The sequence below is a fragment of the Cotesia glomerata genome, linkage group LG2 (assembly GCF_020080835.1).
Source record: "Cotesia glomerata isolate CgM1 linkage group LG2, MPM_Cglom_v2.3, whole genome shotgun sequence".
NCBI lineage: Eukaryota > Metazoa > Arthropoda > Insecta > Hymenoptera > Braconidae > Cotesia > Cotesia glomerata.
The window spans coordinates 25,459,648-25,472,248 of NC_058159.1; the positions used below are offsets into that span (position 1 = coordinate 25,459,648).

A 12,601-nucleotide genomic window follows, 5' to 3' on the forward strand; every position below is an offset into this window, starting at 1 on the left:
GAATATAATAATATTTATTTGAAGTTTCATAATTTCATAAAAATTTTTAACTCTGAATATAATTGTAATTCACACACCCAAAAAAAAATTTATTTGAACAAAAAACTATCGAAGAAGATCAAAATAATCTGCCTAAGATATAATTGTCTTCATAAATATTTTCTTGATTCAAAAAAATTTTATTCTATACTTAAGAACGATTTATTTCTGTACCTATAATGTTTCTCTATACTGTAACATACTATTGTTGCCGGTAGACTCTCCTTAAAATGTTAATATTGAGTTTCTATCTATTGGATATAACAATAAAGCAAAAAAAATTAATTAATATTATGAATAATGTACGTAGAGTATGTTAACCCACGTTACAGAACAAATATTTAGATTGTTATGCAAATGAATGTTTGCAGGTGAAGGTATCAGTCCACTGTGAATCCTGTCGTGGCAACTTTAAACTATCACGTCGCATGCTTCGCGGAGTCAAGTCCAACAAGTCGGAAATACCCGATCAAAGGAGGCGCTGCTCGTGGATAATATGCGGTAGAACCTGTAATCCACGACTGGCAGGTAAATTTAACAGGTAACCGAATTGCGTAGAGATTCATTTTCCATCGGGGGTGGATTTTACTCTCTCTATCTATTTATCTCTATCTCTCTCTTCTCAACACATACACGCTTTTATTTATTATACTGTATAAATTATATCCTGTTTCCTGAGGGATATTAATGAATGTGTCTGTAGGTTTTTTTATTTATGCATCTGTGTATTTACGGTGGCATGGTACATACTTAATTCAATCCACTTGATCTATAGTGCTCGGATGACTTTTCGACCCACGACGTCGATTGATGTATCGAGCCGCGCTTACACAATAAGTAAGACGATACAGAGCATAAGATAATTGGATAATCGATATGAGTTAATCAAATTCCAAGGCAGGATTGTGCGAACGCATCTTGTTTTAAATACATTTTTTTAACATCACTCTCATAATTATTTACTTCCGTGAACTACTCTCGATAAGATTTACTCTGACTCAGCAGAATTAAAATTCCTAAAATCTAGGCGTTTATTATTTATTTTGGGTCAAAATGAGTCATTTCATAGTAACTAATCAAAGTACTTCAGTTTTTCATCGAAATGACATCACTTTTAACTACTGATTTTATGAAGCCTTCTTTTCTTTACTTTAACATTATTAATTAAAAAATTAAAAAGGGTGATTGTTAAGCTGATAAAGAAATTATCTAGATCCGAGAGAAAAAATCTAGAACCAAGCAAATTATTTTGTAAAAATTTCTTTTTTTATCAAGTCGAAAAATTTTTGAACTGAAATATTTCTCGGTTTAAATAACTTTTATTTCGTTCAAAATTTTTCTTGGATTAATAAAAAAGATTTATTCAAAGTAATTATCTAGGTTCAGAACCTTTTCTCTTAGATCGTTAATTTTTCCATTAGTGTATATATTGAAAAAAAATAAATAAAAAAAAAAACATAATTCAAATAAACATTTGTATGATCAAAATATTTTTTTGAAGTTCTATATTCATAATTTTATTGAATTCTCATCGGACAAAAATTTTATCGGAATGTATACAACAAGACCCATAACCTTAAAAAGTGATCATTGTCATGGTTCATAGTATTGCAACTGAAATAACATTTATGTTTATTCAGTATCTTACAATAACAATTATTCTATTAATATAAATGTTTACTTTCAGAAACATCAATGCTTACACAATAAAAGTTTAAGGTTATGGATTTTATAATAGCATTTATCTTCACAAACCTTCTTTCAATTTTTCACAATTGGTCAAAAAAGGTCAACTTGTCTATTAGAAAAGTTCATTGATTCAAATTGAAGAATTGAAAGCCAAGCAAATAAATTCGGTCAAAATTTTATAAATTTGAATGAAAAAAATTTTACTTTAATCCAAAAAGTTTTAAATTAATATAATACAATTTAAAAATAAAAGTTTTAAAATATTATCTGGAAACAAAAAGCTGACCTCTGTAAAGTTAAATCGATTTCTTCGCCAAAGAATTTATTCAATTTCATGAAAAACTTCAAAAGACACCGAATGAAAAAACAAAGTAAACTTTTTTAAATTGCCAACGGTATCTTCCGTTTGAATAAATTCTGCAAAGGTTCTATCAATATTCAAATCTGGTTATATTTGGCGACTGAACAGTTTTAAGAATTTACCAATAAAAACTAAAAAGCCCGTTTTTTTATAAATAATTTCATTCATCTTCCCCTTTATTCAAATTACCAAAACTCAAAAGCTTAATGTCACTCATTACATCGGAGATGAACAGCACAAAATGTTATGTTTCTTAACTTATACCAAGCTGAAATTCAGAAATGGACATCTGAAATCTTAAAATAAAAGCCGAAATTTCCTATCAATCTTAATTACTTGAGCGCTTGAATAACTCGTTAATATATTTTGACGTTTGAAATTCAAACATATCGATCTTCTAGTATGTCAAAGAGTGTAATCGAGCAGAGTATAAGATTTTATTTGTTCTCTTTGTGGCTTTCATACTCTCTCATTGTTCCTTTATTCTCATAGTTGTCAGCAATGTGTCGATGATAGTACAGTCCAACTACCCAATTTCGTGACGTCCCAGTTATTCAACTACCAACAACCCAACTCTCCAATGGTCCTCAATCTCTTCTCTCTATATATACATATACATATATATGTATATATTTAATGGTATAGATAACTAGGTTACGGGAGCTGTCCTCGATCCCTACAGTGTGTTACTACATGACCGTTCAATGGATGAAAATCACATGTCCAGAGTCACATCCCTCGACCTTTCCCACTGTCACCCCTTTTAATAGTTTACTAGTACATACATTCACCCTTTCTTCATCTTCTTCCCTCATCTCAATGTCAAACCTGTGTCATTACATGCCCGTCAAGTGTCTTCAACAACAAACTCTGTCATGATAAAAGTAAATAAACTTTTTTAATTTAAATCGACCGTCCACCTACTTTTTTTACCATTTTTTATTCCAAATATTTTATTTCTGAGTTATAAATATTTTTGTATTAATATACTGATAAAAAAATTGACTTGGTTGAAGAAAAAAAAGTCGTAACTGAAAAAAAACTAAAATAAAAAATTTTAGTGTATTTAATTTAATAGAAAAATTCTAAAATCAACAAAAATTTTTGCGACTTGATTCAAGATGATTAGATTTTTTAAATTATTTTCTTGGTTAAGGATTTTTTTTACCAAGGCTATTTATTTTACAAGTAAGAGTAATTTTGTTGAAGTAAAAAATATCTCTTTAACATATTTCAATTGAAAAAAAAAAAAAAAGATTAAAGAAAAATTTAGATCAGGAAGTTAATTTTAATATTAAAATTTATTTAAAAAAAAAAAAAAATTCACAAAAATTAAAGAAAAAAATTCCATTTTTGATCTTATCTTTCACACTTTTGAATTATAACTACAACTTATATTATAGGGGAGGGGGGGGGGCAAAATGGGGTACTTGAGAAATCGTTATGATTTTAAGGACTTAAATACGCTGATTTTTCTCGTTTTCAATCGTAATTAAAGAAAAATAATCAAATTTCAAGTTGCCGTAGAAAAAAAAATTTTTTTTTGCGGGCAAAATGGGGTACTCCCTGAAAAAGTGAAAAAAAAAAATTTCTTCATCCGAAAATGAAATATCGTTAAAAAAATAACATTTTCTTATCGATAAGTCTACGAAAGAACCCAAAGAGAGGAACAAATCACCCAAAAAAGAGACATTGTTAGTTGAAGCAATATACTCCTAACAGGAATTGAGGTAGTCAAAAAAATTTTAAAACTTTGTAATAATTTTTGACGGGTTTCGCTTGAGTAAAAATAATATCAAGATAAGAAAAAGAGTTCTCTTGAGAAAATTCTAGTTTTTGGAACTCCCGGTGAAAAAATTTTTAGACTCATAGTTCTCACGCAATTCAAAATAATAGCATGAAAAAAAAGATTCGTAATTTTTTTTGCACTTTCTTTCTTGGTTTAGGGATTCAGGAAAATTTTTTCAAGTTGAATAATTTTGTAGGCCTGAACATTTATAGTTAAATTATGTCATCAAAAATAATTCGAGAATAAATTCGATGTTATTTGAAAAACATACTTTTTTAAAATAATTAATGTACGATTTCTCTTCAACACATCACCCGATTTTGATGCGGTTTGCAGCAGTCAACGTCGTTTTTAAACTAAAGAACTGTTTAGATTTTGGAATTGATCGTTACATCTGTTTAAAAGCTGTTAAAAGAAAAAAGTTATTTTTAATTTATGAGGAAGTCTAAGTTTCGCTGAACCTTATCGAATGATGCGATTGTCGTTCAAATCAGTGGAGTTGCTCACAAGTTATGAGTGGTTTACACACACACATACACACCCTGATAGAAATCCTCGTAGGAATATTAAGAGCTACTTCCTAAGACCTTAACAATGTAGAGAGCAGATTAGAATTTGATTTTCGAAAACTGGCATGGAACCAATGACTTCCCGATTTTTTTTTTTTTTTAATTATTTATTTGTAAAGTGAGAACTTAAAAATTTAGAAAAAAAAATCTTAAATGTGAAAAAAAAATTATTACAATGCACAATGACGATAAAAATTACTGCACAGTAAAAAATTTTTCGTCAATGTGTAAAGTGTAAAAATTTTTGTGTAGCAAATTACACTCTAATGTGTAGAATTTTACATTCTCATGTATTGAGTTAACATACTAGAATGTAGAATTAACATTATTTTGTGTAAAAACAGTCAGTAACATAAATATTTGTGTTAAATTTGACGAAAATTTTTTTACTGTATGCAAAAAAAATTAGAAAAAAAAAATTTTTTCATGTTTTTTAATTAAAAAAATTTTTTTTCTCTGAAATTGTAGGAAATGACGTTAAAATATATTTTAGAAAGCTAAAAGAGCTTTTTGGAAAAAAAAATTTTTTTTACAAAATTTTGGGGGTACTCCATTTTGCCACCCCTACCCCATTTCCCCCTCCCCCCTCCCCTAATTATTCGCACTAGATAGTTAAAATACCCTTCGAACATCAAACCACAGCGATCCGTGCAAATTTCAACCCTCATCTCTCATCTTCCATTCCAGTCTCGTTATCAGGCGCCTTAAATTCACCCCAGAGGCCTAATCAAGGGCGGGATGGTTTGAGGGTGGCTGCTAGTTGGTCTAGTCAGTTGGCGAAACTGCACGTTCTCGCGGCCACGATATAGAGGTTAGGTGCAGTGTCCGATCAATAACAACGTAACATTCTATCGTGTGAAGCTCACAGGAATTCTCCCGATGCTGATTCGCTGGCTTTCTGGAAAATCTCGGTTAAACTTTACCTTTTTCATTAATCTTTTTGCCATTTTCAACTATCGCAAAAAAAGTTAAAAAATAAAAGGATGACCGGAGGTGTACGGTGTGAATGCAAGCGTGAAAAGCCTTGAACGCTGTGGAAATTCGGGTTTAACATTTAAGCGGATTTTCCCGCGAGCACATTTAGTTTGCGCAGAATAGGTTACTATCCTATCATATCACTCAAGTTCAAATATCATTAGTTTTATTCTTTTCATAACATTTTATTGCTCAAGTCAAGCATTTGTTTGTTCGTTCTTGATAACGAGATTAAACATCCACGTTGATACTTTAATTGTTGAATTTATAAACAATGAATTTGTACTTGTCGGGAAAGAATTTGTTAATTAAAAATTGTTCAAGTGATTTTCAATGGATAGAATTGATACAAAGAAAAGAATTTTGTAATTTTTGAAAGATTGTTGGAATTTTTTTACTGAATTAATGCTAAAATCAGTTAACTTGTTCATGCAGCTCTAATTTTTTTATGGATACAAGAATTAGTTGCTGAAACATCGGCTTTTGAATGAAAAATTACACTTTTGGAGTCATCCACCGATATCTAATGGACTAATGGTCGTTATATAATTTTATTTGATAGAATAATGGTCGTTAAGCAAATTAAGAGCTAGTTTTAAACCTTTAATGAATTTACCACACGTGATGATCTTTAGTTGTATGAAAAAAATTTTATTGCTGTTCAAAATTTATTTTATAGAAACACTAAACTTAGTTTTTGATTACTAATTTAAATATAACAGTGTTTAAATAAAAATTTAGAATTGTGTACGTGAAAAAATTTTCTGATAAGTCCATACATAATTTTTGATCAAAAGTAGTGTTAAAAACATCTAATAAAAGGCGCATGATCGCTGAATTGTCTCGTTACAAGAGAGTCAAGTTTTAATTGTGTTAAGAAGCATATCTGTTATTAGTTTTCAGTTCGATCAACTATTGAACCAATTTTCGGTCTACAACCGAATTAATTAAGAAAAAAAAACTAGTTTTGATGAAATAATATTTTTGAGTAAATAATTACTACTGTTAGCAAATAAGCATAGTATAACTTAAGATCTAAATGCGCTGTACAAGTAAAATTAACAAGATATTAAAAAAACAAAAAATGAGGAGTTACAGTGAATTATTTTTACACATAAAAAGAAGTTACTGACTGACGAGAATTGAATGTTGAAGTTAATGTATCTTTATCACGTGGTTTGTGTATCCGCGCGTTGTTATTTCTCCTGTAAAATACACAATCAACATAGTCGGATGATTTTAAACGACACCAGAAATAATTCACCCGCAGTACAGAACCAGCATCAGCATCAACATTGCTATTTGTGTATATATATATAATAGAGCCAGCACTCACGTCTGCGGTCTGGTTATTGACTATACGATGTAGCTTTAGATATTAACCGGTAAAATGTTTTTAAATTTTTCCACTCGAGCTTCCACTAAACCCGCTCCGTCTGATATTATATCTGTATTTACTACTCTAAGGATGTAAATTTTTCCATTAATTCATAGTATATATAATAATCGCAGTCTTAATCATGTCTATCTATATGACTACACGTGAAATATCTCATAGCATTTTTAACCCTAAATCTTGGCACATAAATGTCATGCTACCAAGACAATCTATTATTTCAAAAAGATTTAATCTGCATAAATCTTTCATACTAATTCTATTTTGGTGATGAAATGAAAAATTAATACCCTTGAAAATATTGAGGATTTTAAGAGGCCCGTTATAGAACACACGGTTGTTTATTTCTAATAAAAGTGAAATATGTTTGTGGTAATAACTCTTGTTGAATATCGTGGAGGCTTATCGATAGATGGAAGCTTTTGTTGGTTCATTAATTTATCAGTTAAGGTTATTTCATATTTCATAATTTCAGATTTTCGCGTATCATGATGCTAAAATCAGCATACATTTGTCTATTTTGGATTTTGTTTAAAAATTAAATTAGTACTAGAAAAATATATTTAAAAATTTCATCCATAATTCATTCATATTTTCACACTAAAAAATTTACCGTCAAAAAATTTCTATAGGAATTATAAAATTGAAAAATTATAATAAATTATTTTTTTTATTCTCAGACATGACCTGATATCACCATAGCGAAAAATTTATTCCGCATTAAATTTACTTTTTTTATCAATGCAAACTAAAAACGTAATTTATTTATGATGTTTTAATACTTTATTATTTATATTTACGTTAATAATTCATCTATAAAAAAATTTCCAAAAATAATGAAATGTCTGTTAATTTCAGTATTATTCCATACACAGAAAAAAAAGTTTTCTACTCTCCACGATACGATATTGCTACTGTCACAATACACATGCTGCTATTGAGAGGATAGTGAGGTTAGGAAAACTGTATACTAACGGTAGCAATAGTATCGTGAATGGCACCTGAATGAATCGTGACTGCTACTCGTAGCTGTACGGATTGTACCCGTAACGATACACTCGTTACTATACAGTAGATGGTGCCGAGCAGAAAACATTTTTTTCAGTGTATCGTGTAACCCAAATAGTTTTTTCTAGCACACCGTCTAAACCCAAAGATAATATCAACTAATCGAATCAAACCAAACCATTTCCGACAATTTAATTACAACCTCTCGAACGAAAATTTCGGGGCATTAAAATAATTAATACAATACAAAGCACATGAACCAACAACTCACGCATAACACTATTATATTCAATAATGAAATAACGCTGATTAATTTCGCTCGCTCGGTACATATATATAAATATACATATAAAGACTACCTCGAATGAGTCATTACGATGAATTATAAATAAACCTATATATTTATATTCAGAAGTGATTAACGACATGAAGTATAATAAAAGTAATACTATAACTCGCAACTCCTAAACATACAACAACTAAACGAATCGGAGACACGCCTCAGAATGGCTTCTCGGCCGGATGGGAGAGCCAAAGCTTAAGAATCTAGAAGCTGTCGTGCAGCTAGCTCTTGGACAAGTGTTATGTTTGCGGCTACTCCATTTTATTTACACTGAGCAATGTATTATTAATATCACATATAATAATAATACAACAGACCAAAAACTGGAATAGAATCCGCACCGACATTTAACAACTTCACATGCCGTGGACGGTTACGGTTACCTTGAGTTTGGAGAGCGTATTAATACTACTATATATACTTATATATACTACTGTGGAGGGTGTAGAGTGTAGGGTGTGTTTTTCCACCTGGTTACGTGACTGCCGAACAGAACAGAATGGAATGGAATTGAGTATGAAGAGACAGAAAAAGCTGAAGCACCAAACCGGTATAGCAGAACCAAACGAAAACGGGTGGATATATTTTGTCAAGAAAAAGATTCGTAGAAAAAAGGGCACCACCACTCTAGACTGTACACTCTTTTCAACTTATTTCGTTTAGTTCGAGATGAAAAGATAAAAAAATGAATGTTTGAGAGAAAATGAAACTAGAATGTATATATATATATATATATATATATATATATATATATATATATATATATATATATATATATATATATATATATATGTACGATCGTGACGGCGATTCACGATATAGGTCTTCGTATCGCCGACGTGGCGCCTACGATTCCCCGATCGATAAAGCCGACCAACCCAGCCAGCCAGCCAGACAACTCTTGCTCTTGCTCTGCAAAAGTGCCCCTTACTCTTCTCATTCTCATTTTATTTATTTGTGTGTCTTTCTATTCTATTCCTCCCCATCTTTTCATCAGTATCTCCTTCTTCTCCTCTTCATGTATTCCTCTCCCCTTCTTTAACTGTTCATCCCCTGTTTTACTTCATTTTTTTCTGGCCATTTTTTTTATCTCCTATGTCCATTTTTTTCTCCTCTTTAGGCCGATAATCTCGTTGACTGGCCGAGGCCCTCGTATAAAATAATACAAGACACTCGTTATCTAGCCCCTTGGTTATTTTCGAGACGATATTTCGATTTATATGTTTATATATATAAAGACAAGAGTCGGTAGGCCAAAACAGATTGAGAAAATTCAATTGATACTTGCAGGATTTTTATCGGGTATAAAATCCGCTGAGCTTGTGTTAGCTCGATTTATGGGAGGGCTGAATTGTAATTGTCTTGTTGCCGGGGGAGAGATTAAAGAAACTGAAATTATGGAGTATGGGTTGATTTAGATTGTTAGATATAGTTTAAAATGTGATGTGCTGTGAAGAAAAGTTATCTTTGACTTTGACTTTGCATGAAAATTTTATCGGGAAGAAAATATGCCAGAAGATAAATATATTGAATTCAAACAAATCGTGTAGTATCTATTCTTTATCTCATGAAGTTCGGATTTTTGTATTTCTTTCATTACTCATGTCATATGTCCGTAGATTTATTTTCTTCATTGGATTCAAAAGTTTCTTTAGCTTGACTATTTATTGCCGGGTAAATGTCCCAAAAATTACATTTGCTTGGAAAAAACGATCACTCATGGGGAATAATCGTTTTTTGATAGATACCAATGTTTTCTTAACTTTGGAGTATTCAAAATTGTTTGAAAATTTTTGTAGACAGGACTAAATAAAAGATTTTTTAAGTTTTTTGTTTTGATTCAAATACAAAAATAAAATTTTCACTCTACAGAAATTTCATACCATTTTTGCACCGATATTTTTTATTGTATTGTATTAACTATTGAAAAAATTCATCTTTCTTTAAATTTATATTTTATTTTCGAAAAATAATTTTTTTGTTACTCTGAAGGTAATCAAAAAATAAGAAATTCAGCGCATTTGACCAAAAACAATACTTCTTCAAGTATCCCATTTTGCCCCTCCTTTATAAATAAAATTTATTTACTTTAGCTGAATTTTGATAACTCGGTATTGTAAGTTCATGGACAATTTCCGCAGAGTATAAATTTAAAATGCAAATTTTACTGTAAATTGCTTGAGACATTTCATGAAAATTCAAAAGATAATTATTAACGGTGTGTATTACACTTGCATTTTGCTGAAAAATTAAAATAGTGACGTTGTTAGTAACTAAATATTAATGAGAATGCCTTGATAAGAAGAATCTCACAAAAACTCGGAAAATTAATTCTTTGCTTTCTTTTTCTCAAGAATTTCTTTAGAATTTTATCTTGCTTTTATTCATAAAGAATTTTACTAGAAGCTTTTATGTTCCTGAGCAACATTTATTACTTAACTTCACACTCATAAAATTTAGGAAGAAAGTATGTCAACAAAATAACTAAATTTCTATAGTATAACGCTTTCAATGGGTGCGAACTATCAAATACATTCGTTATTACGTAAATAACACATACTTGCATATTTGTACGTTACATAATTCACAGGGTGTATTCTAAAAGCACCCTATAGCAGTACTTTCAAAAGTGTTGATATGAAAAGTCTTACGTAATAAAAAGATATACTATTCCTAGATGTACTCGCTAAAGTAATTTTCAGAGCAAACCTTACAGAAACTAAAAAACACTTAAAAATTTTTACGACTTTAAAGCTTTCTATTACACCTTTAGAAAAGTTGAACAGTGTAATTTGCCATTTCAAATGTACTTTTAGATTGAACTTTAACTATTTAAAAAAAATATTTTCCAAACTTATCATTTTTACATTTCGCATTTGTTCTTTTGAAGCAGCGCTAGATGAATAACTGTAATATTTTAATGTTTGTTTTTTTCTGTCTAAAAGAGTAATAAATTATTTTAATTTATTGAAACATTTTAAGCTCAAAACACTTATAGTTAGTTTTCTCTAAAGGTTATAGGACGTCTTCGTTGAAGGTGCGCGGAGTCTTGAATGACGTATCAGAACATGCATCAGAGAAAAAGTTTGAAAATTAATTTTTGGCGTCAATGATGAAAGATAAAAAAATTAGTAGCCCAGTATTGGCATTAAAAAATTTTTTAAGTAACAGGTGACGGTAAAAAAATTACACTTGCAATTTTTTTTTTTACACAATTAATTAAAAAAATTTTTTCCCATGCAACCAAAAAGTTAAGTGTATTTAATATTAAATATACTTTATTTTAGTGTGCAGATTGTTTATAACTACAGTAAAAATAAGTCAACTTATATTAATGGGTTAAATTAAAATAAATCCATATGTAAATACGCTTAATAAATAAATAAATGGCTGTCATAGAGGAATGGACATAAATTAATGTTGATATACTTTCTCGGCATTATCACTATGAAATTTCACCCTCGTATTTGTACTCCCAACTATAAGCTTCTCTCACGTATATATTATACGGTACCTATTTGCGTACAAGCATGCAAGTAAAAGTGTTGTACAGACATATGCCATGTATAGTGGCAAGCAATAGTGGTATTTCTATCTCGGCTGACCGTAACGTAACGCACTAGCACTAGCACATTCTATCACATTGTGTAGGGATAGGTATAATAATTTTACTTCACAAGGAAATGTGTATTGAAACCCAGTGAATTCACACGCTTATTTGAACAGAAATGAAGCCACAAGAGTACCAGTCAACAAAGAGGACGTCAATGCTAATGTATCTCAATTAAAATCTGTATCCAACTTTTTTAACAAATAATTCTCGACATATATTTATGCTCGTAATCAAAATAGTAATTATGATCATCCTCGTCCTGGTTCATTACTGTAAATTATAATATTTTATCGGGCGAGTAACTGGGGATAAAATTTATAAATATCGTCAAAAAATAAATAAATTTACATTTGGATTCAAGCCAGAGTTAATTAAATATTCACTAAAGTAATTGGTCTACTTTTAAGCGCGTAGTCAAGCACTGTAAATTAAACGATGCATTATTGGAATTGAAATTATAAAGACTCGAGCTTTGAGAGATAATTGCTGTATGGACTGAAAAATTACAGTAGATATTAGCAGAGTGTTTTATGAATTATTTTTAATTTTTGAAAAAATTTACTCCAATTCTTTAATGTAAAAATTATTTGTAAAATTTTCAATTAAAAATTCTGAGTTAAATATTGAAGATATGCAAAAAAATTTCAAAAATCCTTTTTTACAGGAAATTTAATTGCTTACAAAAACAGCCTCTATAAATTTTATCTTATCTCTGATCATTCAACCAGAATTAAAATTTTTTGAGCCAAATCAATATTTTTTTCAAAAAATTTTAACTCGAATTTCTGGCTAAAATATTGGAGATGAAAAAAATCATAA

At 29.8% G+C, this 12,601-nt stretch overlaps 1 protein-coding gene across 16 annotated transcripts in view; it reads left to right on the forward strand.

The window, feature by feature from the left end:
• Nucleotides 1-12,601, forward strand: part of LOC123260019 (plasma membrane calcium-transporting ATPase 2) — a 95,591-nt gene that overhangs the window by 24,621 nt on the left and 58,369 nt on the right. For 14 of the 16 annotated variants that reach the window (XM_044720928.1, XM_044720926.1, XM_044720927.1 and 11 more), the window contains one exon: nucleotides 411-580. The exons of 1 other annotated variant lie outside the window; for it this stretch is intronic. The gene's annotated coding sequence lies outside the window, so the exon portion shown is untranslated. The remainder of the gene's footprint in view (nucleotides 1-410; nucleotides 581-12,601) is intronic. One more of the 16 variants, XM_044720925.1, reaches the window with a different exon arrangement.